A 26,159-nucleotide genomic window follows, 5' to 3' on the forward strand; every position below is an offset into this window, starting at 1 on the left:
ACCTGAGTGTCTCTTTGGGGCCTCACGGGGTCACCAAAATGTGAGTTTCAGAAATAAATAACCTCGGTTTCTACCCTCTCTTTCAACCATTTTCTAGCTTTTATGTTTCCTTTTTGGCTTACCAGTTTTCCATCATTGTACCCCATACGAAAAGGATGGGTGCGGTGGAGTGAAGGAGCCAGCTGAGCCAGGCTCCAGCCTCAGTCCTGCCCGCATTAGCTGGTGGCTCCAGGCAAAGCCTCCGGCTCCTTGTCTGTGATAGGACAGTACTGACCTTGACCCTGCAGCGCTGCTCTAAGAACAGTGTGCAGTAGGCCTGTGAGGTGCACAACCATTACGTCAGTATGTTGTCCGAGTGCACCTTTATGGTAACTGCTTCAGATCTCATCGTAGTCCGTATTGTTTTGGACGGCACTGTGTGAGAGTATGGTGTTCTGACGTCCTGTTAGCTTTAAATCACGAAGATAAAACTCACAGTCGCACTTCCCTGTAATCATTATTTATGGAAGTATCCCTTACCCATTTATTTAGATCTTCCCTACACTTACTTGTTTTGTGAACCTGCACACTCCCGTTTGGAATAAGGATAGAAGATGACCCTTTATTGTATAAAGATCCCTTTTCCCCCCTAACTTTTCTGTCCTTCAGCATGTGAAGCCTAAGAGACCTCAGTCCTTTGCTCTGGGGGAAGAGGCTGCTGTTCACCATATGCTTTGTGGTTTTAATCAGACTCCCAAGCTGACCTTCTCAGGCCGAGGTGCCGTCTCCCTGTGCATCTTGTAACCTCACCATCCTTGTTTGTGCCCTGGGTGAGGGGCTCCTTGAGAGTGCCCAGGACTGCATAGGGGATCCTGAAACTAAGCGCATTTAGGCTCGACTCTCAAACAGGATGAAGCCAGAGTTTCCCAGGGCCCTTCCTGATCACTCAATTAGTTGGTCCAAGCAATGTAGTCATCAGTGTGTGCAAGAAAAAATCAGGATATTGGCTGGTTGTGATGTCATTAAATCTCAGATTTAATTAAGAAAATACACTTATGTGCCCTCAAGAGTAGAACAACGTTCAATGCAATATATGAATAAATAACCCTAAAATCCTGTATATCTTGAAGACAAGAAGACTGAACCACTGGTGGAGAGATGAGCCTGTACGGCAAGGGCAGCCTGAGCGCTGGGTGGAGAAGCCATGAGCGCTGCCCTGCCCTGCACCGGGAGGGGTCCGCCCCAGCTGACACAGGTGCGGGGTGGCTCCAGGAGATGGGCAGCACCTGCAGCAGCACCTGCTGGTCGCTGAAGTAGAGGCAGGCGGGGGGAGAGCAGAGGCTATGGAGAGAGAATCTGCCATTCTACATGTGAATAAGAAAAACTGTATTTTCTGAGTCATTCATGCACCGTATGGCATGAATTGGGGAGCAAAGGATACTTAAGGAAAGGGGACAGAGTCCCAGTGAAAGCTCCCCTTCCCATTTCTGCTTGTGGGGTGGACATGAGAAAAGCTTTGCAGTGTTCAGCACCATCCATTTGACAGAAGAAACAGCAAATCAGCTACAAGTCTTGAGAACTTACTGGATAAAAAGAACGTGTGCCACCCTCATCTCTCTTGGACAGTGAGCCTTTGCTCTAACTACTTAGAGAGCGGTGTGCTGACCTCCTGTCTCCATCGCCACTCCTCTGACCTCTGTGTCTGGTTTTAAAAAGTCCTTGTCTATAGACCAAGATAATGGATTCAGCCTAACTTGGAGTCTTCAATGCCACTCCCCATGGGAAACCTGTCTTTTGGGCAGTTTATCAGTGTTCCTCAGCAGCGCCTTCCTTCTCCATCAGAGGCTGGCAGTCTCTTTAGGGGCCACTCACGTTCAAGTCAGTGAGCGACTGCGTCCGCGGTGAGTTTTCAGCCTTCTCGTACGTTCTCCTCGTGCCCGCCTCATTCTGCGGCCTGATGGTCATTGTAATACGTTATTACTCTTAGTGACTCTAATGGAATACTGTCTTGGCTTTCAAATCAGAAATTACTGGTTTTTTTCCTCTTACCAAATTTTAATTACAGATGACAGTCATTTTACCTTATGTGTATATTTTTTCATTTGCATACATTATCTTATAATTTTTGAAAATATAGGCTACGCTCTGCTTTCACATAAAGCAGAGTTGTGAGACTCGACTGATTATATATCTATAGAAAAACACAAACACAAACACAGAAACGTGCAAACACACACTTGGCAAAGATACACACTGTAATTCAGATCATTCTTCCCCAAAAGTATTGATTTAGTGTTATACTCAATTTGTTGCACAAATAGGCATTTTATAATTGCTTCAGCTATCTATTGTTTTAATTACCTCCATAATCCTCAGCTCTCTCTGCTCGTTTTCTAAATGTTCTCTGCAATTTCTTCATTCCTCACTCTACTCACTTACCCATTTGGCCATAAACACTGAAATCTATAAACCTAAACCTCATTTTATTTTTTTTAATCCAGTTAGTTAACCTACAGTGTAAGAGTATCAGATTAGAATTTAGTGACTCAGCACTTCATACACCACCCGGTGCTCATCACAACCAGTGCCCTCCTTCATCCCCATCACCGGTTTCACCCATGCCCCCACCCACCTCCCCTCTGATAACCATCGGTTCTCTAGAGTTAAGAGTCTGTTTCTTGGTTTGCATCACTCTCTTTTATCCCCTTTGTTCATTTGTTTTGTTTCTTAAATTCCACATATGAGTGAGATCATGTGGTATTTGTCTTTCTCTGACTGCTTTTCACTTAGCATAATACCCTCTAGCTCCATCCATGTTATTGCAAATGGCAAGATTTCCTTCTTTTTGATGGCTGCGTAATATTTCACTGTATGTATACACCACACCTTCTTTCGCCATTCATCAGTCGATGACACTTGGGCTGCTTCCATATCTTGGCTATTATAAATAATGCTGCAATAAACATAGGGGTGCATGTATCCCTTTGAATTAGTGTTTTTGTATTTGGAGGGTAAATACCCAGTAGTGCAATTACTAGGTCACAGGGTCACTGTAGTGCTGATAGTTTCCTTCACTGTGCAGAAGCTTTTTATTTTGATGTAGTCCCAGTAGTTTATCTTTGCTTTTGTTTCTTCAGGAAACATATCTAGAAAAAGTTGCTATGGCCAACATCAGAAAATTACTGCTTGTGTTCTCTTCAAGGATTTTTATGGTTCCAGGTCTCACATTTAGGTCCTTAATCCATTTTTATTTTATTTTTATATGTGTGGTGTAAGAAAGTGGACCAGTTTCATACTTCTGCATGTTGCTCTCCAGTTTTCCCAACACCATTTGTTGAAGAGACTGTCTTTTTCCCATTGGATATTTTTTCCTTCTTCATTGAAGATTAATTGACCATATAATTGTAGGTTTATTTCTGGGTTTTCTGTTCTGTTCTGTTGATCTCTGTGTCTGTTTCTGTGCCAGTACCATACTGGTTTGATCACTACAGCTCTGTAATAGAGGTGGAAGTCCGGAATTGTGATGCCTCCAGCTTTGCTCTTCTTATTCAAAACTGCTTTGGCTATTCAGGGTCTTTTGTGGTTCCATACAAATTTTAGGATTGCCAAACCTCATTTTATTTTTTAATTTTTTTAAAGATTTTATTTATTTATTCATAAGAGACAGAGAGAGAGAGAGAGAGAGGCAGAGGGAGAAGCAGGCTTCCTGCTAAGCAGGGAGCCCAATGCGGGTCTCCATCCCAGGACCCTGGGACCACGACCTGAGCTGAAGGCAGAAGCTTAACCATCTGAGCCCCCCAGGTGCCCACCAAACCTCATTTTAAATAAATGAAGACGGGGCACCTGGATGGCTCAGTTGGTTAAGCATCTGACTCTTGACTTCAGCTCAGGTCATGATCTCAGGGTTATAAGATCAAACCCCATGTTGGGCTCCACGCTGAGTGTGGAGCCTGCTTAAGATTCTTCTCTCCCTCTGCCCCTCCGCCCCCACTGGGGCTCTTGCCCTAAATAAATAAATAAATAATGACATCATTTACTGTCAGATAGTGTATTAGTAGTAGGTACATACTCTTGTCATTGTTCCTGATTGCCTATACGGGTACATGCCTTACACAGCTGTCTTCCCTTTGCCCTGGGGGATGTGTTCCAACACCCCCAGTTGACGCCTGAAACCACAGATGGTACCAAACCCCGTATAGACTACATTTTTTCCTATACATACATACCTATGATAAAATTCAATTTATAAATTAGGCACAGTAAGAAATGAACAACAAATAATAAAACAGAACAATTATAACAATATACTATAAAAAAAGTTATGTGACTCTGGACTCTCTCTCTCAATATATCTTACTGTCCTGCACTCACTCTTCTTGTAATGACCTGAGATGACGAAATGCCCCCAGGACGAGATGAAGGGAGGTGAGTGACGCAGGTGTGTGACACAGCGTCAGTGTAGCCTGACCTTCTGACGATGTGTCAGGGGAGGGTCTTCTGCTCCAGGACCATGGTTGGCAACGGGTAACCAAAACTGTGAAAGGCGAGACTGTAAAGAAGGGGACAGCTGTGTGTCTGAATGTCTATGTGGTCAGAGCCCAGAGGCTGTCCTTTCTTACAGAGACCACTTCTTAGTCATTTAGTGAATGGCTCTTGCAATTGAATGAATTTTTCCTACCTTTTTCAAACTCTCCTGCTGACCTATTGGCATGGTCTAGGACATGTTAATCTACAATCTTAATTTATAATTTTAAATGCCAATGTGTTTTAATGAAATCTGAAAATTACTGAACAAGTCTATTGAATTTCACATTACCCAGGACTGTGTAGATGCATCCAGACCATGTGGATATATACACAAGTGATAGTTTGTAGAGAACTTATATCAATAAATTAAATTACTATAAACTACTGGGTGAAAGATTGTTGAGGAATACGATATTCACACAGTCTCAAAGTGTCGACCCACACATTACGTATAATTTACAAAGAGTATGAGAAGTCTTTACATTGGAAAGGTCCGACAGACCTCTCAGCCCAACAAATGAAATTACCGATAACTGGACTCATGACACCATGTGCTCCTAATGCGCACGGAGTGCACCAGAACAAAACATCACCTTTGCACTTCCATGCCAAAAATGCTCAACCTGAACCCAATCAAGAAAGCATGTGATCAGGTAAATCCAAAATGAGGAATAGCCTGTAAGACAGCTGGCTTGGACTATAAAATATCAATGTCATAAAGACAAAAGAAATGGCTGAGGAATGTTCCAGAATAAAGAAGTCTGAGAACTATAAAATTAAGATGTAATGACAAGTCTTCGGTTGGCTCCTGGGTCAAAACTAAAACAAAAACGTGTGATAACTGGGATATTTGAGGGTGGGAATATGGATCGTTCTTATGATGGCAGTATGTCAATGTTAAATCTCTGCAGGGTGTTTACAGAATTGTCGCTGTCAGGTTTGGTGTCCTGGTTCTTAGGAGGCACATGCAGAAGGACTTAGGTAGAGGTAGTGTGTGGTGATGTTTGCAGCCAACCCTTAAAGAGGTCACACACTCAGACATATGTACCTACATACAAAAGAGAGAATACACTGTAGCAAAATGTTAACAACTAAAATGTAAGGATAAACTCTAGCAGTGTTGGAGTAGGGTGCACAGTTTCTAAATCCAAGGCAGTGGACTGGGAATCAGAAGGAAAGGGAGAATGGGAGAAGAAAGAGGGTATAAACAGAAATAGGTTTCACAACTTATACCAAAATATACTCTGTATGAAACAATTAAACAGGAAAATGGAACATAATGCTTTTAGAAGAAAGCATTATAAATTTATGATCTGGGAGTGGGAAAGACCTTTCTAGTAGGATTTTAAAACCACACACACACACACACACACACACACCATGAAGGAACTGACTGCTAATAAGCACACTTATGTATAGGGAGAAAAAATTAAGACCAACGACAAATCAAGCAAACATATTTGTAATTCAAAGGACCAGGAGCAAATTTCCTTAGTATGTGACAACCAGTTTACAGAAGAAGGACTACAGATGTATGGTTACTATATAAAAAGATGTTCAAACTGACTCCTAATTAAAAAAAAAAACTAAACAAAAATAAGAACATGTTTCACCTATTAGATTCACAAGAATTGGAAAATATGATGATAATTATCTAGTATTGATGAGAACAGGGGGAAATGGACATTCTTATAAGCCATTGGTAGGATGAAGAATGTCCATCCTTCTGGCTGACAGTTCTTTGAGGCCTCATCTAGAAGTCACCCTACAGATATACATGTTTGCTGAGATGTATCCATGACTATGTTCCCTATAGCAATAATTATAAAAGAGAAAGAACCATAAACAGCCAAAGAGTCCGCCACCAAGGAACATCCACACGGTGATTATTACACAGCCACTGTAAAGACCAAGGTAGATATATACATGGGGGTAGTAAAAGATTTCTAAGAAAAGGCAACAAGAAAGAATAATAAGTAGAAAAGGTAGAATGATAGGGTTAAGATATACCAGTAAATATAGCAAACATGATTGAGATGAATTTCCCTATTAAATAACAAACTTGAATTACACTGAAAAAAATCCACTACTATCTGCTTATAAGAGATACATTTAAATCAAATGAAATAAAAATGCCCTATATAAAGGCATGCTCAAAAATAAATGAGGCAAATGCAAAAAAAGAAATAAAATAGAAAATCACAGGGCACCTGGGTGACTCAGTCAGTTAAACATCTGCCTTTGGCTCAAGTCAGGATCTCAGGGTCCTGGAATCGAGCTCTGAGTCCAGGCTCCCTGCTTATTGGGTAGTCTGCTTCTTCATCACCCTCTGACCCTCCCCCCTGCTCGTACTCTCTCTCTCAAATAAATAAGTAAAATCTTTTTTTAAAAAAAGGCAAAAGCCATAAAAAATAGAAAATCACAATAAAATAAATGAGTATTAAAGTGCATCTGGAAAATCAGAGTCTAAATTACACACTGTCCTGATGCTCATGACAGTGACCACACTAGCATTCTGTGGTATCCAGCTAACGCTATACTTAGAGGGCAATTAGTGTTAAGCATATTTATTATAAAACAAGAGAGATGAAAAATAATGAACTAACCACTCAAATCAGAAAACTATTTAAACACTAAAGAATTTTTAAATGTAGGAAGTAGAAAGTATAAAGATGAAAGAAGTAATTTATTAGGATAAAAGTAAAAACAGTAAGTCAAGCCAATAGCTGGTATTTGGGGAAAAAGAAACTAGAAGTGAATATCTCATCAGTGTTTAAAAAATAACAAGTACAAGGTAAAGTCTCACCAGGGTTAAAACAGATAAAACAGAATGCAGACACACAGAATGGGAGGTATAACCATATATGTGGAAATCATTTTAAAATAAAAGACTTATATGCAAATTCATGCTCTTAAATCTGAAATTATAATTAAAATTACCTCCTATCAAAATAGGAAACATGGAAAGAAATATATAAAAATGACTGAGAAAAATTATATGAAATCATCTCAATCCTTACTGAAAATATACTAAATAGCCATTCCTAATAATGACAGCAATCTAAAGCTAAGTGATATTTCCTTATCACAGTAAAAACCATACATCAGAAACTAAAAACATATTTTTTTTAAAAGATTTTATTTATTTATTTGAGAGAGAGAGAGAGAGAATGAGAGATAGAGAGCACGAGAGGGAAGAGGGTCAGAGGGAGAAGCAGACTCCCTGCTGAGCAGGGAGCCCGATGTGGGACTCGATCCCGGGACTCCAGGATCATGACCTGAGCCAAAGGCAGTCGCTTAACCAACTGAGCCACCCAGGCGCCCCTAAAAACATATTTTTTAGATAGTGACACCCTAAAGACGCAAAATAGGTTACCCACTATCATCACACTTTGGCCAATCCTTGCCAATGGAATAATACAAGAAAACAAAATACAATGTGTGTGTGTGTGTGTGTTTGGATGTATTATATGATACACAGTACATATATTATCTATACACATGGATTTAAAATAATAAAATCATTTGAAAAATTATTAGAACTATTAGATGTCCAAATTCAAGATAAATATGCCATAATTGTTTCCTATAGAGCAACAAGAATCACATACAAATTGCAATGGAAAAGGATCCCTTTCATAATAGTTAACACCTAAAAATAAATTTAACAAGGAATGTATAAATACTGATCAGGAAAAAAATATTTTCTGGGGGTGACATCAGCAACATGGCCAATAAAATATTCCTCACTCATATCCACGCCCCCCCCCCACCACCAGCAACAACAGTCTGGCATCCAACCACAAGTAAGAGTGCCTCTGTAGGAACTGTGGGATCCAGCCTCACAGACCAAGAGACCCAGGAGTCTCACCCACCCACGTGTCCAGTAACAAGGGATACACACTTCAGTTCCTGTGGACCCTGAAGTGTCCCATGAACCTGCTCTAGCCCCTCTTGGCCACAGTCTGTGAGCCCCTGGAGAGCATTGCCTGAGACAATTACCCACTATATAAGAGAGCCTTTGTAAAGTCCAGGTTTCCAAAGGAAAAGTTCCACAACACTCAAGGGAATGCTATGGAGAGGGTCAGAGGAGGAGTTACGCCTTACCCATGTCACCGCTCCCCCAAGGACACACAGCTCAGGGCCAAGAGAGATCTTCTTGCCCATGATTTCTCCTGCAGGGGAATGTGAGAGCATGTGAGTGAGCACCCAGCTTCTTCGGCTGTGTGGGACATTGCCAAAGGGACTCATCCTTCCATCCAGGGTACTGAGTCATGAGCTGCGTGACTGGGGGTGGGAAGAGGCTGAAAGAGCAGTAGACGGGACTCCCTGAGGGCACAAAAAAGACAAGGATCCTACTGACTGTTGCGGCCTCCATCAAGAAGCCCCACTGGGGGTGCCTCACCTGCAGATCCCCCCACATGGCCCCCAGTGCTGCACGTGCCTCACCCACACCCTGTGGCTGGCTCCCTGTGTACACTGCTGATGGTGAGAGCAATCTCTGGCAGACAGCTAGTAAGCACATGTGGAAAACCAGCCCGAATCTGTGGGCCAGGGAGAGGCCACACACTTGAGCTTTAGCATCACCCTTGGGAAAGCCAAAGGGAGGCCATTAGCCCCTGGCCTGGCGTGATGCAGAATCCAGAGAAGGCATACACTCATAAGAATTCTTCCACAAGAGGGAGCAAGATGTGGAGCATCTTATGTGTATCCACAGAAGGTCTGAGAAAGCCTCAGAACCCATACAGGCTGACAGAAAGTACTTCTCTCCTGACGCCAGTCAGTAAAGACATAGGAGGCAACTGCTACTTGGGTTTGATGACAGCAATGCAGGACTGGAAGAAACATGAAAATCAGGGAGACATGACACCACCAAAGGATCTCAGCAACCTTCCAGTAACCAACCAAAGACATGGAGAGCTAGAGCTTACCTGGTAAAGAATTTGAAACAGGTGTTGGAAGGAAGCTCAGTGAGGTGCAAAAAAATACAAGAGGAGCATTTGATGGAATCAGGAAAATAATACATGAACAAAATGACAAGCTCAATAGAGAGAAATAACAACAAAAAACCAAATAAGTTCTGGAGCTGAAGAACAGAGATAGTACCACCATCAGAATGGATCAAGCAGAAGGAAGAGTCTGTGAATTAGAAGAAAGGAATTTTGAAATTATCCAATCAGAGGAAAACAAAGAAAAAAGAATGAAAAAGAGTGAAGAAAGCATATGTGACCTTTGTGATACCATCCAAGGAAACAATCTGTGAATTATGAGAGTCTCAGAGGAGAGAGGAAGGGGCAGAACACTTGTCAAAAGAAATAATGGCTGAGGACTTCCCAAATCGGTGAGAGATTTGGATAGCCAAGTTCATGAAGCTCAGAATCACCAAACAAACTCAATTTAAAGAGATCTTCCCTGGGACACCTGAGTGGCTCTGTTAGTTAAGCATCTGCCTTCTGCTCAGGTCATGATCCTGGGGTCCTGGGATTGAGCCTTGGGTCGGGCTCCCTGCTCAGCGGGGAGTCTGCTTCTCCCTCTGCCCCTCCCCCATACTTGTGTGCTCTCTCTCTCAAATAAATCAATAAAATCTTTAAAAAATAGAGAGAGAGATCTTCCCCAAAATATATCACAATAAAACTCAAAAACCAAAGAATCTTAAAAGCAGCAAGAGAAAAAAAATTCCAAACTCACAGGGAAACACCCATAAGGCTGTCAGCAGATTTCTAAGCAGAGACCTTGCAGGCCAGGAGAGAGTGGCACAAAATTTTCAGAGTGCTGAAAGGAAAAACTTCAACCAACAACACTCTCTCTGGCAAAGGTGTGCTTCAGAAATGAAGGAGAGAGGGGGGAAAAGATGGCAGAGGAGGAGGGGACCCTATTCCAACTGGTCCTGGAATTGAGCCGGATATCTACCAGACCACTCTGAACACCCACGAAATCAGCCTGAGATGTAAGAAGACATATCTGGATCTCTGCAAACAGAATATCGCAGGCAGTTGGTTTCGAGGTACAAAGTGGGGAGCCGTGATTCCGCGGGCAGATATCAGAAGATAAAGAGAAGGGGGAGGAACACTGGCTGTCCGGATCCTACACCGCCGGTGAGCAATAGCCTCCGGCGCTGGGGACAGGGCACAGACTGGCAGACCAGTAGCGGCGGGATAAGGACTTTAGGAAGCCCCCGGGGACTGAAATCCCAAGTGGCGGGGCTGCACGTGTGAACTGGGGGCAGCTGGCAGTTCTAGAAACACAAAGGGCAGAGACGAGCCCCAACCTGGAGGCGAGGACTGGGAGGGAGCGCTGCGGAGGGGTGCACAACCCAGGACACTGCAGTTTATAGCAGCACAGACAGAAACGGAGAGAGTGTGACCTGGAGAGCCCACTGAAGAACAGACTGCAATCTCTCTGCTCTGAGGCAGAGGGTTGGAAACGGTCTCTTCTGCTCTGACTCTCGGAAGAGACTCGGAAAGCCGCCAGGGAAAGCTGCCAGAGAACAAAAGCCCCAAAAAACCGGTTTTCACTGAGCCCATCCCCCACCACAGGGGGCAGGGCAACTCTGCCTAAACAGGGTTGCCTGAGTAACAGCGTGGCAGGCCCCTCCCCCAGAAGACAGGCTGGGAAAACAAGAGGCCAGCAACCCTAAGGTCCCTAGAAAACAAGTGCATCTTGCTTGGGTTGTGGTCAATAATTTGGACTCTATACATTCCCTCAAACACCCTTCAACAGAATGACTAGGAGGAGGAACCCCCAAAATAGGAAAGTCTCAGAGATTATGATTTATGCCACAGATTTACAAATGGATTAAGATATAACCAAGATGTCGGAGATGGAATTCAGGCTAGCAATTGTGAAGACAATAGCTAGAATGGAGAAATCGATTAAGGGCAACATTGAGTCTTTAAGGGCAGAAATGAAAGCTGAATTGGCAGAATTTACAAATGCTATCAGTGAGATCCAATCTAATCTAGATAATCTAACAGCTAGGGTAAGTGAGGCAGAAGAATGAATTAGTGACCTGGAAGACCATTTAATAGATAAAAAGGGAAAAGAGGAGGCCAGGGTAAAACAACTCAGAATCCATGAAAATAGAACCAGAGAAATAAGTGACAACATGAAGCGTTCCAATGTCAGAATTATTGGAATACTGGAGGGGGTGGAGAGAGAGAAAATACAAGAAGATATATTTGAGCAAATCGTAGCTGAGAACTTCCCTAATCTGGGGAATGAAACAAACATTCATGTCCTAGAGGCAGAGAGGACCCCTCCCAAGATCAAGGAAAACAGGCCAACACCCCGGCATGTAATAGTAAAACTCGCAAATCTTAGAACCAAGGAAACCATCTTAAGGGCAGTTAGGGGGAAGAGATTCCTTACGTACAGAGGGAAGAATATCAGAATAACATCAGACCTATCCACAGAGACCTGGCAAGCCAGAAAGGTCCAGCAAGACATATTCAGAGTACTAAACAAGAAGAACATGCAGCCAAGAATACTTTATCTGGCAAGGCTGTCATTTAGGATGGATGGAGAGATGCAGAGCTTCCAAGACTGGTAAAAACTGAAAGAATATGTGACCACTAAGCCGGCCCTGCAAGAAATATTAAGGAGGATTCTACAAAAGGAGAAAGACCCCAAGAAGTGATATAGAAAAGAAATTTACAGGGACAATCTATAAAAACAAGGTCTTCACAGGCAACATGATGACAATAAATTCATATCTTTCAATAATCACTCTCAACATGAACGGCCTAAATGTTCCCATAAAACAGCACAGGGTCGCAGACTGGATAAAAAGACAGGACCCATCCATATGCTGTCTACAAAAGACTCATTTTGAACCTAAAGATACATCCAGACTGAAAGTGAAGGGATGGAGATGCAACTTCCATGCCAACGGACCTCAAAAGAAAGCTGGGGTAGCAATTCTTATATCAGACAAATTGGATTTTAAACTAAAGACTGTAGTTAGAGACACAGAAGGACAGTATATCATTCTTAAAAGGTCTATCCAACAAGAAGATCTAACAATTATAAATATCTATACCCCCAACATGGGAGCAGCCATCTACATAAGCCAACTGTTAACCAAAATAAAGAGTCATATTGATGATAATACGGTAATTGTAGGAGACCTCAATACTCCACTCTCAGCAATAGACAGATCATCTAAGCAGAAAATCAACAAAGAAACAAGAGCTTTGAAAGACACACTGGACCAGATGGACCTCATAGATATATACAGAACATTCCACCCTAAAACAACAGAATACTCATTCTTCTCAAATGCACATGGAACTTTCTGCAGAATAGACCACACACTGGGTCACGAATCAGGTCTCAACCAATACTAAAAGACAGAGATTATTCCCTGCATATTCTCAGACCATAATGCTTTAAAACTGGAACTCAATCACAAGAAAAAATTTGGAAGAAATTCAAACACTTGGAAGCTAAAGACTACTCTGCTCAAGAATGTCTGGGTCAACCAGGAAATCAAAGAAGAACTTAAACAATTCATGGAAACCAATGAGAACGAAAACACATTGATCCAAAACCTATGGGATACTGCAAAGACGGTCCTAAGGAGGAAATACATAGCCATTCAAGCCTCACTCAAAAAATAGAAAAATCCCGAATTCACCAACTAACTCTACACCTTAAAGAACTAGAGAAAAAGCAACAAATGATGCCTAAGCCACGCATTAGAAGAGAAATAATTAAGATTAGGGCAGAGATCAACGAATTAGAAACCAGAAACACAGTAGATCAGATCAACGAAACTAGAAGCTGGTTCTTTGAAAGAATTAATAAGATCTGATAAACCACTGGCCTGACTTATCCAAAAGAAAAGAGAAAGGACCCAAATGAATAAAATAGTGAATGAAAGGGGAGAGATCACAACTAACACCAAGGAAATAGAAACAATTATTAGAAATTATTATCAACAACTATATGCCAATAAACTGAGCAATCTGGATGAAATGGAGGCCTTCCTGGAAACATATAAACGCTGAGACTGAAACAGGAAGAAACTGACAACCTGAATAGGCCAATAACCAGTAACGAGATTGAAGCAGTGATGAAAAACCTCCCAAAAAACAAAGAGTCCAGGGCCTGTTGGATTCCATGGAGAATTCTACCAAACATTCAAAGGAGAAATAATACCTATTCTCCTGAAGCTGTTTCAAAAAATAGAAACAGAAGGAAAGCTTCCAGACTCATTCTATGAGGCCAGCATTACCTTAGTCCCCAAACCTGGCAAAGACCCCATCAAAAAGGAGAATTTCAGACCGATATCCTTGATGAATATGGATTCCAAAATCCTCAACAAAATCCTAGCTAGTAGGATCCAACAATACATTAAAAGGATCATCCACCACGACCGAGTGGGATTTATCCCTGGGATGCCAGGGTGGTTCAACATTCGCAAATCAATCAATGTGATAGAACACATTAATAAGAGAAGAGAGAAGAACCATATGGTCCTCTCAATTGATGCAGAAAAAGCATTTGACAAAATACAGCATCCTTTCCTTATTAAAACTCTTCAGAGTATAGGGATAGAGGGAACATTCCTCAAGTTCATAAAATCCATCTATGAAAAACGCACAGCGAATATCATCCTCAATGGGGAAAAGCTGAGACTTTTCCTTTAAGATCAGGAACACAACAAGGGTGCCCACTCTCGCCACTATTGTTCAACATAGTACTAGAAGTCCTAGCAACAGCAATCAGACAACAAAAAGAAATAAAAGGTATTCAGATTGGCAAAGAAGAAGTCAAACGCTCTCTTTTCACAGACGACATGATACTTTATGTGGAAAACCCAAAAGACTCCACCCCCAAATTACTAGAACTCATACAGCAATTCAGTAATGTGGCAGGATACAAAATCAATGCACAGAAATCAGTTGCTTTCTTATACACTAACAATGCAACTATAGAAAGAGAAATTAGAGAAACAATTCCATTTACTATAGCACCAAAACCATAAGATACCTCGGAATAAACCTAACCAAAGAGGTAAAGGATCTAAACTCTAGGAACTACAGACCACTCATCAAAGAAATTGAAGAAGACACAAAAAGATGGAAAAACATTCCATGCTCATGGATTGGAAGAATAAACATTGTTAAAATGTCTATGCTACCCAGAGCAATGTATACCTTCAATGCCATCCCGACCAAAATCCCAATGACATTTTTCAAAGTGCTGGAACAAGCAATCCTAAAATTTGTATGGAATCAGAAAAGACCCCGAATCAACAAGGAAATGTTGAAAAAGAAAAACAAAGCTGGGGGCATCACGTTGCCCGATTTCAAGCTATATTACAAAGCAGTGATCACCAAGATAGCATGGTACTGGCATAAAAACAGACCTATAGGCCAATGGAACAGAATAGAGAGCCCAGATATGAACCCTCAACTCTATGGTCAAATAATCTTCAACAAAGCAGGAAAAAATATGCACTGGCAAAAAGACAGTCTCTTCAATAAATGGTGCTCAGAAAATTGGACAGCCACATGCAGAAGAATGAAACTTGACCATTCTGTAACACCATATACAAAGATAAACTCAAAATGGATGAAGGACCTCAATGTGAGACAGGTATCCATCAAAATCCCAGAGAACACAGGCAGCAACCCTTTTGACATCAGCCACAGCAACTTCTTTCAAGATACATCTCCAAAGGCTAGTGAAACAAAAGCAAAAATGAGCTTTTGGGACTTCATCAAGATAAAAAGCTTCTGCACAGCAAAGGAAACAGTCAACAAAACAGAGGCAACACACAGAATAGGAGAAGATATTTGCAAATGACATCATAGATAAAGGGCTGGTATCCAAGATCTATAAAGAACTTCTCAAACTCGGGTGCCTGGGTGGCTCAGTTGGTTAAGCGACTGCCTTCGGCTCAGGTCATGATCCTGGAGTCCCAGGATCGAGTCCCACATCGGACTCCCTACTCAGCAGGGAGTCTGCTTCTCCCTCTGACCCTCTTCCCTCTCATGCTCTCTGTCTCTCATTCTCTCTCTCTCAAATAAATAAAATTAAAAAAAAAAGAAATTAAAAAAAAAGAACTTCTCAAACTCAACACCCAAGAAAACAAATAATCAAGTCAAAAAATGGGCAGAAGATATGAACAGACACTTCTCTGAAGAAGACATACAAATGGCTAACAGACACATGAAAAAATGTTCATCATCATTAGCCATCAGGGCAAGTCAAATCAAAACCACATTGAGATACCACCTTACACCAGTTAGAATGGCAAAAATTGACAAGGCAAGAAAGAACAAATATTGGAGAGGTTGTGGAGAAAGGGGAACCCTCTTACACTGTTGGTGGGAATGCAAGTTGGTACAGCCACTTTGGAAAACAGTGTGGAGGTGCCTCAAAAATTTAAAAATAGAGCTACCCTATGACCCAGCAATTGCACTCCTGGGTATTTACCCCAAAGACACAGATGTAGTGAAAAGAAGGGCCATATGCACCCCAACGTTCATAGCAGCAATGTCCGCAATAGCCAAACTATGGAAGGAGCTGAGATGCCCTTCAACAGATGAATGGATAAAGAAGATGTGGTCCGTATATACAATGGAATATCACTCAGCCATCAGAAAGGATGAATACCCAACTTGTACATCCACATGGATGGGACTGGAGGAGATGATGCTAAGTGAAATAAGTCAAGCAGAGAAAGTCAATTATCATATGGTTTCACTTATTTGTGGAACATAAGGAACAGCGTGGAGGACATTAGGAGAAGGAAGGGAAAAATGAAGGGGGGAATCGGAGGGAGAGACGAACCATGAGAGACGATGGACTCCGGGAAACAAACTGAGGGTTCTAGAGGGGAGGGGGTGGGGGGATGGGTTAGCCTGGTGATGGGTATTAAGGAGGGCACGTTCTGCATGGAGCACTGGGTGTTATACGAAAACAATGGATCGTGATCACTACATCAAAAACTAATGATGTACTGTATGGTGACTAACATAATAAAATAAAAAATTTAAAAAAAGAAAGAAATGAAGGACATATAAAGATGTTCCCAGACAAACAAAACTGAGGGAGGTCATCACCCCGAGGCCTGCCTTACAAGAATATAAAAAGGTCTTCCTCAAGCTGAGATGAAAGGGTGCTAATTAGTAACGTGAAAATATATGACTATATACAACACACGAGTAAAAGTAAGTATGTAGGCAAATTCAGATTCCTCTAATAATATAATATGATGGGGTGGTAAACTCTTTACTCTGTATGTAGATTAAAGGACAAAAGTACTAAAAATACCTAGAGCTACACCAATTTGTTAATGGACATACAATAAAAAAGGATAACGGTGGGGCATCTGGGTAGATCAGTCGGCTGGGTGTCCAGCTCTTGATTTCGGCTCAGGTCTTGATCTCAGGGTCATGAGATCGAGCCCCACATCAGGCTCCGCGCTCAGTGGGGAGTCTGCTTGAGACTCTCTCCCTCTGCCCCTCCCCCAGCTTGCACTTGCTCGTACACACTCTCTCAAATAAACAATTAAAAAAAAAAAAGAACGTAAGCTCACCAGTAACAAGAAGCTTGAAAATCTAGAAAGCACATACTAAGATATTTGAAATAAAAATACAACTCTCGGTCTTGGGTTCTCATTACAGCCATCTTGCTAGTGTCAGAACTGAATGTGTGCACTCAAGTCCCACTTCAGGAGAAGCAGTGTGTGTAACTTCCCTAGTAATCCACCTTTAAAAAAATAAATAAATAAATTCCAAAGCCAGAATGAACAATGACTTTCTCAAGGCTCCTCTGGGTGGGAGCCTAGCTTTGTAACATAGTCAGTGACATTCCAGAAATGCCAGGTTTTCCTCCAGAAGTTTGCCTCGTGGTTCTGCCTTCTGACGCCTGTGCCTTTTCATATGCCTGTCCACCCGCCACCCTCCCCACCACCTACATGTGCATGGAACTGCAGATCAGTGAACTGTTAGACATCTAATGTTTGAATTTGAGAAACTGGCAAGTTTACAAAGCAAAATGTGCAGTAACAATATGCTACCTTCAGGGAAAAAAGTCTATAATTACTAGGAAAGAAAGGCAAAGAGGGAGAATAGTGTGACATTTTTAGGCATAATAAATTAGGAGGTGCTTGTTTTGTTTAGAGCTTCAAGATCTCGCCAAGATGGACATGTTTTTAATACTGTCGATTAGATTAGCTCCGGTCCTTCTGTTTTTATATATTGACCTCTTTCTTGTAACAGAACTCTGGCCTTGCCTTTTCCTTCCTCTGTTACAGGGGATTAATGAAGTCTCTTCTTACTTTGGTTTCCACGCACCTGTTTGATGTTAACTAATTAATAAAATACTGAGGTCGTCTTTCTACAAATAGTAATGCTTCCTTACACGGAGAATTTCTTTTTGCAGATTTGCCTTGCTTTAAAATATCATTGGCACATTCCTAACAAACTAAACGAGAACTAAGTGATCATGTTATGATGTGGGTTCTTTTAAATAGATTGTAGTCCTGTGTAAAGAACTGAACAGATCAAGTGTTGGATTTTGTCCCCGAGAGGGTCAGAGTCAGCAGTGCCTTTGTCTGAGCGGGCACTGGGGCTGTGAGGGAGGGCACAGCAGTCCTGGGGCACTCTCGCAACACGTGTCGGTGAGCTCCGACCACTGCTGCCTGGGGAGGTCAGGAAAGCCGCTGTGCTCCTACCTGTCACCAGAGTGTACAGAAAGCCCGAGTGTTGCCCACAATGCAGTGCTTGGTTCTTGAATGCCTTTGATCCTTATCTAGAAATTCTGCTAGCATATGTCATATAACTGAGGTATGGTCTTTTATTGCTGCAATTAAAACTTTTCAAATGCATTATACTATCTCCACCCAAGCTAAAAGTCCTGAGCATTGTTTAAAAAGTAAGGTTAGTGATTTGTCAGATGCCGTGGTTGACTTGAGGGGCTGCCTGCTCCCACACCCACCTACATGAGATTTCTCTTACTTTTTTCATTGACATCTCACCAAACAGCATAATGGTCTTAAAGTTTGTTTAGTCCTTTGACTTCCTTTATCACATAGAGATGGCAAACATTCTGTTGCTAACTTGAAGTGGCTCCAAGCAGCAAGACTGGGGGGATATTAAACCAGTAAAAGCTTATCAACTGATTCATTGATATGCTGTAAATTCCAGGCTTTTCATTTTGCTTTTGAGGGTGGTCATAAGTCAACACATTAGTAAGCAATTTGCTGACATCCAGACGGATCACTTAGAGAGGCCTCCCGGGCAGACAAAGTTCACCTGGGTACTTTTGTTAGTATATTTTTTTTTAATGTTTAGCCAGTATGTTACTTGTAAATGACCAGTAATTGCTTTACATATCAATAAGCTAAACTCTTACTTATCAAATATCTGAAATATGAGACTTAAAAGGAAAAATATATGAAGACGTTCATTCTTTTTGAAACTGAATATTTTACACACTTTGTTTCTGTAGAATTAATAATCATTGGTTTAAAAACTAGAACTCAACTGTCTTTTTTTTTTTTGCCAGTTTTTGCCCTTTCAATTACTAAGGACATCTGACCCAAATAACAATAAGGAAATAAAGAAAGCAAGAAGGGGCTGAACACATAAGAACTTGAGATTTAAGAAATAGTTAATAATAGCTACACTTAGGACATGGCTTTGAATTGGCCGCAATAGGTGGTTGATAAGTATATGTTGATTTAACGTTATAAATATCACCCTTGCTAACTTTTGAATATGTGAAGCTACAAGAATAAGGTCACACCAGTTCACTTTTAGAAATCTGCTATAAATATATACTGAAGGATTTTCAGTATATGTATTAATAAGCTAATGTCCATGTTATGATTAAAAGCTAAACGCCAATGCTTTGTTGAATCTTGATAGTTGGAGATAACTTCATAGGTCCTCATAGGCACTGTTCTTTTTTTTTAATCCCAAAAAGGAAACTGTACTGCACTCCTTTAGAATATGTACGTTGGGGCATATATGTGTCCTCATTTCTAATCTACTGCAAACTTAAAATCAAGATTTTTAAATGAATGCTAAGGGCCTTAGCAAGAATCAGGGGCTTCTCTGAATCTAAGGAACTCATTCGAGGAGATAAGAAATACACACAGGAAAAAGATAACAGCATCCAGCCAGTGCTAAGTGCCCAGGGCAGTGAGAGCTGAAGAGCGCGCTCGTGAGAGGAGCCCACGCACGCTGGGCATACACGCAGCCTTCAGGGGCCACTGGTGTGGGGAAGGCATGGAAAAACCAGAAAGCAGGACAGTTACTCATGGGACTCTGTAAATGACTGGCCGGCTGGGAAATTCCTACAGGAAAGTAATGAGAAGAAAGCTTGGCGCAAGGCCCCAAGGGATCTCACCCTCCAGACTGAGGCCCAGGATGAGGACTTCGGGACCCACAACGAGGTGGTGAGGCCAGTGCTCCAAGAAGGCAACGCTGGCGTCAGAGGACAGGCCCCCTCCCCACCCCACCCTGCTCCCGTTGGGTCTCTGAGCCCTCCGCTCAGCCCTCCTGGTTCCCACCCGGCCTTCCTGCAAGCTGGGGGCCCCCTTGTTAAAGGTCACCTGGGTCCCCGGCTCACTCAGCCATTCCCACCCTGTTGTACCAATCCCGTTAATCATTCACCGCGCAAACACTGAATGGTAAAGTTATTTAGTTTAGATTGAATAACCTACATTTTAATAGTCCTTAACCACCAATACATATAAAAGGAATTGTTACTTTTCTCATTTATGAAATGCTTTTAATTGCAGCTAAGAAAGAAAGTATGATTTGTGGACAAGTGTGAAAATGATACTACGTTTGTTAGGCAGGCTGAGTAGATACGAAAATACAAATTAAACTGTTCCAAGCCCCTTCCAGTGACTGATGCCTGTGGTTCTGCGCTTTGCAAAACTTGTCCACCTCCCTCCCTCCCCCCCCAAATCCCTAGGGCCACCTCCTGGGGAGGGGGTCCCCATCTGCTGCACCCACCTTCCTGCGGGACACACAACAAACAACATGTGTCGTTAAGAATGTAAATTTCAAAAAGTAGTGAGAGTCAAAAGTACAAAGAGATGCAGGGGACAGGGAGCCAAGGAGGGAGCAAGGGGTTTTAGGGCAGGGGGGCTGCTGAGATGACAGGGGCCGGGGTGGGGAGGCGCGACCCCACACTGGAGGGACTCTGCACAGACAGGGTGAGTGGCCCTACGCCTGCACCGGGGGAGGTTCCCATGTAGGGAGTGCGGGTGCAGCGGTGGCCGGCAGCTGCCTGCACTCCTGTAGAGGTGAGAGCAGTAGGAGCTCTACCTAGGCACTCAGCAAACGGTTGGCCTGAGAAAAATCTGGGACACGGGAACACTGCCCAGTGAACACTCGGACCCTTGTTCAAAACCAAAACTTTCTTCTCTGGCCATTCTCAGTCTGCCTGCCCCCCACCCCCGTCTCAGTCTGCCCTGGTGGTTTTTATCTGCTATTTAATGTTGTTCCAAGCAAAGAAAAAATTTTGAATTATCAGCATAAATTGTATGCTGTACAATGCCGATTTTAAGCGCAAATATAAGAGCATTTAGTTCATATGTGGAATCTCCAAAATTACAGTCTGCATCTCCTACCTCATACATGTGTATTTAACTCATATGCAGAGAGATAAAATGCTAAACAAAACTGAGTCTGAGCCCTCAGCTCCTCATGCCTCCCTTTCCTTCTGCACCACCACCTCCGGTGGGAGTGGCACGCTGAGGAAAGGACATGAAGGGCTCCATCCGGGAACCAGAATTTAGGAGGGAAAGGGAGCATGGGGACAGCCTGAGGCAGAAAGGCTATGAATTTTTCACATGGGAAGGAGATACACAGACTTAAAAAGCCCAAAGAACCTCAGTATGTTTTAAAAGGAAAAGGAAAGGGAAAGGGAAAGGGAAAGGGAAAGGAAGGAAGGAAGGAAGGAAGGAAGGGAGGGAGGGAGGGAGGGAGGGAGGGAGGGAGGGAGAGAGAGAGAGAGAGGAGAGAGAGAGGAGAGAGAGAGAGAGAGAGAAAGAGAGAGAGAGAGAGAGAAAGAAAGAAAGAAAGAAAGAAAGAAAGAAAGAAAGAAAGAAAGAAAGAAAGAAAGAAAGAAAGAAAGAAAGAAAGAAAAAGAGAAAGAAAGAAAGAAAGACATGTCTAGTGAAGCTGCAGATTCGCTGGAAGTAACAGCAGAAGCCAGAGGACTGAGCATGACATCTCAGCTGGCCTGGGATTCTACATGCACCAAATGAAAATTCCAGTCAGGAACAGAGGCAAGGGGTGCGTGGCTCGCTCAGTCAGAGGAGCGCGCCACTCCTGATCTCAGGGTCATGAGTTCAAGGCCCACACTGGGCATTGAGACTACTTAAAAAAAAAAAAAAAAAAAAAAAAAGGCAAAAGAAAGACAATTTCAGAGAAAAATGGGGAGAGTGTCACTAAAATGTCTCCACTAAAGGAAATTCTGAAAGATGCCCTTCATGAAGAAAGAAAATGATCCCAGATTCCAAGAAGCAAGAAGGGGTGAAGTGCAAAGAAAGTGGTAAAAATGTGAATAAATCGAATCGGCACTGACTCTGTAAAGCAAGACTACTAATGTCTTCTAGGATTAAAGGAGAGGAAGAGAGAGCCTGACCACACCAGAGTGACATACCTCCAGGAGACTATCCCGGTCAGGTGCTCCAAGATCCTTGCTTACGTGAGAAGAGGAAATTCTGATGGACTTTTGACGTTAATAATTTCAATATGCATTCCCAAGGTAACCGCTAAAAGAACTGAAATGGAGTTTTAACCTTCAAATTAGTAGAGAGAAAACTAGAGATAGAAATTTCCACTGAAGAAAAGAGCAGAGATCAAAACAAACCGACGGCAGGACAACTAGAAAACACAGAACGAGCAATCTCCAGACTGAATGTGCCAGTGAGAACAAGCCCAGCTGTGGGTCACTCAGAAGAGACTCTGATGCATGAAAAGAAGAACAACATGTGTGTGATATATGCACAGATACACACGCACACAGAAAACTCGACACAGAAAAAGATGAGGTACTGACATCAGAGCAAACAGACGTGAAGCCAAGGCACCGGGAGCAGGACACACGGAACACCCACCAGCAACTGTAGCCACATGCTCTTTCAAAATACAAATAGACCATCTATAAAACAGCCCGTAAATATTCTCATCACACTGTAAAGAATTAAAATGTGTAGAGCATGGTCTCTGACCACAGTGTACTTAAGCTAGAAGTTTAAAATAATTTTTAAATAACTAGAAGTATCTCATACATTTGGAAATTCAGAAACAGTTCTAAATAACCTGTTGGTAAAGAAAACATGATAACAGAAACTAGGAAATATTTTGAATTGAATTAACAGCAAAATACATATCAAAACTTGTGGAATATGACTAAAGCAATATTTGTTTCTTCTATACTAGGTATCTTTTGCAGAATCAAATATTTGAGTCTAGAATTAGTTTATAATTCTCACATATTATAACATATCCCGAGCATGTATTTGTTTTGCTGTATGACACCAATTAGCATTCATATTGGCACACTGAGCATTAAGACCCATCCTCCCCCGATTTACTGGCTGCATCTGCAAAAACTGGCAAGCCCATGTTTTCCACAAGCACCAAAGCGCCTGCCATGGTCATGCACATCCTAAGACCTTGAAAAATGCTAAGATGGAGTGGGAACCCTTGAACAACACCATAGGGTGTAACAGCCTGAGGCCCAGCACTCCCAGCCACCAAGTCTGTAGTAATAAAGGCAACGAGGCATGTGCCAACAGCCCTGGTGAAGGCAGGAGGAGACGCACCTGGGTGCGGTGACACTTAGGGTCTCACCAGGGCCCCTTGGGAGTCACCAAACACAGCTGTTCAGAGCATATCAGCTATGTTTCCATCTAAGGTGCTTTATCGCAAGCTGCAAGAACTCATCCACATGTCAGAACAGTCGGGGTTCCTGCAGTCATCCGGGCAAACATAGATCTATTATCACGCACAACGTATCCGTTAATATAACATAAATGTGTGTGCGCACGCGCGCACAGCCTCCACAGTTACTCTGTCGCTCTCTAAGGGACCTCTGAAAGCTCACAGTGATACCTAACACCTGGAGTTTGGAGGTCACACCCCCAGGAAGGGTGATGAAAGCTGTGGTACGTAACTTTGACTCTTATAATCAAGCAGGTGAATTCTGCAATAGCAGTTCTCAAACTTGAGCAAGCATCAGAGTCCCCAGGTTCTGACCCAGCAGGTCTGAGGCATGGCTGGGAATCAGCATTTCTAACAAGCTCGCAGGGGATGCCAAGGCCGCTGGTCCCAGCACGACTGTTGAGAATGAGCCCCCAAGTCAGTCGTTCACACTCTTGCATGTTCTCCAGACAGCACTTCTGTGTCCAGAAAACATTTCAGAATATGCCTCATAACCTGAAATCCTTTGTAAGGTCTGGAATAGAATGTGACCCCTTTTTTCTGAGGCATAATTTTGAAGAAAGAAAAGATCTTACATTCTATTCCATGTATATACAGGAAATCGCTCTCATGTCAAGAAAACTCACAGAGCACATGGATCATGAAACGTGAATCAGAAGGCCATCATACAGATTTCCAAGGAACTCTCCCTTTTACGCAGTAGGGAACTCTTCTCTCAATCATTTGTTTAGAGATTATCAAATAGTCGAAGAGCCAAAGAACAAAGAAAATTAAAATCAAAGCCCTAGGATACACTGTCAGTTGAAGAACTTAAATTAAGCTCCAGCTGCCTGGCAATTACAATTAGGGTCAGCGTGAAATAGAATTTGATTCATAACAGAAGAGCATCTTCCTCCAAGCCTCTAAATACAAATGTTCCTTGACTTAGGATGGCACTAGGTCCTGATAAAGCCCATCATAAATCAAAAATATCATTAAGTCAAAAATGCATTTCACACACCTAACCTAGCAAACATCACAGTGTAGCCCAGCCCACTTTAAGTGTGCTCAGAGCGCTCACACTAGCCCACAGTTGGGCAAAGTCCTGTAACACGAAGCCTATTTGACAGTAAAGTGTCGAATATCTCCTGGAATGCACGGCACGCTGTCCTGAGAGTGAGGGCCGGGCCGGCTGTGTGGGTGCAGACGGCTGTCGGTGTATCGGCCGTGGCCCCTCGTGATCGCGTGGCGGCTGGGAGCTGCGGCCCCCGCCCGGCATCACGGGGGGTGGATCAGACCACGAAACCGCGTATCGCTAGCCCGGGAAGAGAGCCACATTCAGAACTTGGAGCACGGTTTCTGCTGAGTGTGTATCGCTTTCGCACCATCGTGAGGTCGAAAAACTGCGAGTCAAACTACTCTAAGTTGGGGGGCATCTGTATGGCTAAAAAACAATTGCAAACAAACCCCAAAACACAGGTGCCTGGAAGATCCCCACACACACCATTAAAACCCCAACCACCAGCCACGTGGGCGCCTGTCATGTCCCAGCATCGCCTTTCCCTGAAACCCAGCAGTCAACCTGCAGCAGCCGGGGACAAAGGCCAGCAAGGGCACACTCACCACAGCTGCCCTCCCTTCCTGTGCGTGTCCACGTCTTCTTAGGGGAGTAAGAAGCGGAAGGGTACACTTCATCCCTGAAGGCACCTTCTGGGGTCTGGCCTTGGAGCAGGAGCTCTGGAGGGGACTTACATACTCTATTCTGCCAGCTGGGTCCACATAAAAACAAACAAACAAAACACACACATGAGAGCTGTCCCGTAGACTAGAACGCTTGAGAGCTGGGAAGTCCTACATCATCACCACTCTCTAATTGTCTCTGAGTTCTGAGAGGTTTCGTTCACATCACCAAGCCCAGCAACATGAGACAGGTGTGATCACTCAGTCAGGACACTTCTAACTGCTGGAGCAAACGACCCCCCAATTCCAGTGACTCAAAGTAGCAGCTTTGGTCCCACCCACGAGGGCAGCATGCCACCCTGTAGGATGCGGGCACTGTCCCCTGCAGCCTTTTGCTGTGCCGTCCCTGGGGGGGCAGAGACTGTGTGCCCAGGCCGGAGACCCCACCTCCGTTTGGAACGGCTATGTCACGTGGCCCCACCTAGCAGGGGAGGAATGGGACTGTGGTGTTTCTGGACGCGATGCCGACTTCTGTAGAGAGCTCCGTGCTGGGAAAGGACCAGCGAGAGTAAGAAGGTGACAGCCACGACAGCCCTCGGAACGGATGGTTCCGTAGCTTTACATCAGTCTTCAGACGTTCAGCAAAGGAGCCCCTGGTGCGGCCCCGGCTGAGCGAGGTCTCCGTGCCTCGGGCGCTATGGGCATTCTCCGACGATCCGCATCTATGCAGTAATGTTCGCATGAGCCACCAGCCACAAGCCGCAGGTGCCTGTCGAGTCCTTGAAGTGAGGCCAGTCCAAATCGAAACAGGCTAGAGACACACAGGATCTCAAAGACTTGACAGGAAAAAAAGAACAAAATATCTCATTCATAGTTTATTCAGTTGACATATTTTGAAATGATAATATTTTGGATATGTTGGGTAAAGTAAAATATTAAAATTAATTTCACCTTTAAAATTTTTTTTAATGTGGCTTCTACAGGTTTTAGGATTACAGATGTGGCTCATATTACATTTCTTTTGGACAGGGATGATCTAGAGTAACTAGCTCTTACATTTAGAAAGTT

General features: G+C 42.9%; 1 protein-coding gene across 4 annotated transcripts in view; it reads left to right on the forward strand.

The window, feature by feature from the left end:
- RNF32 (ring finger protein 32) overlaps positions 1-26,159 on the forward strand; it is a 49,927-nt gene that overhangs the window by 18,407 nt on the left and 5,361 nt on the right. The window lies entirely within an intron of this gene.

The sequence above is a fragment of the Zalophus californianus genome, chromosome 12 (genome assembly GCF_009762305.2).
Source record: "Zalophus californianus isolate mZalCal1 chromosome 12, mZalCal1.pri.v2, whole genome shotgun sequence".
Taxonomy (NCBI): Eukaryota; Metazoa; Chordata; class Mammalia; order Carnivora; family Otariidae; genus Zalophus; species Zalophus californianus.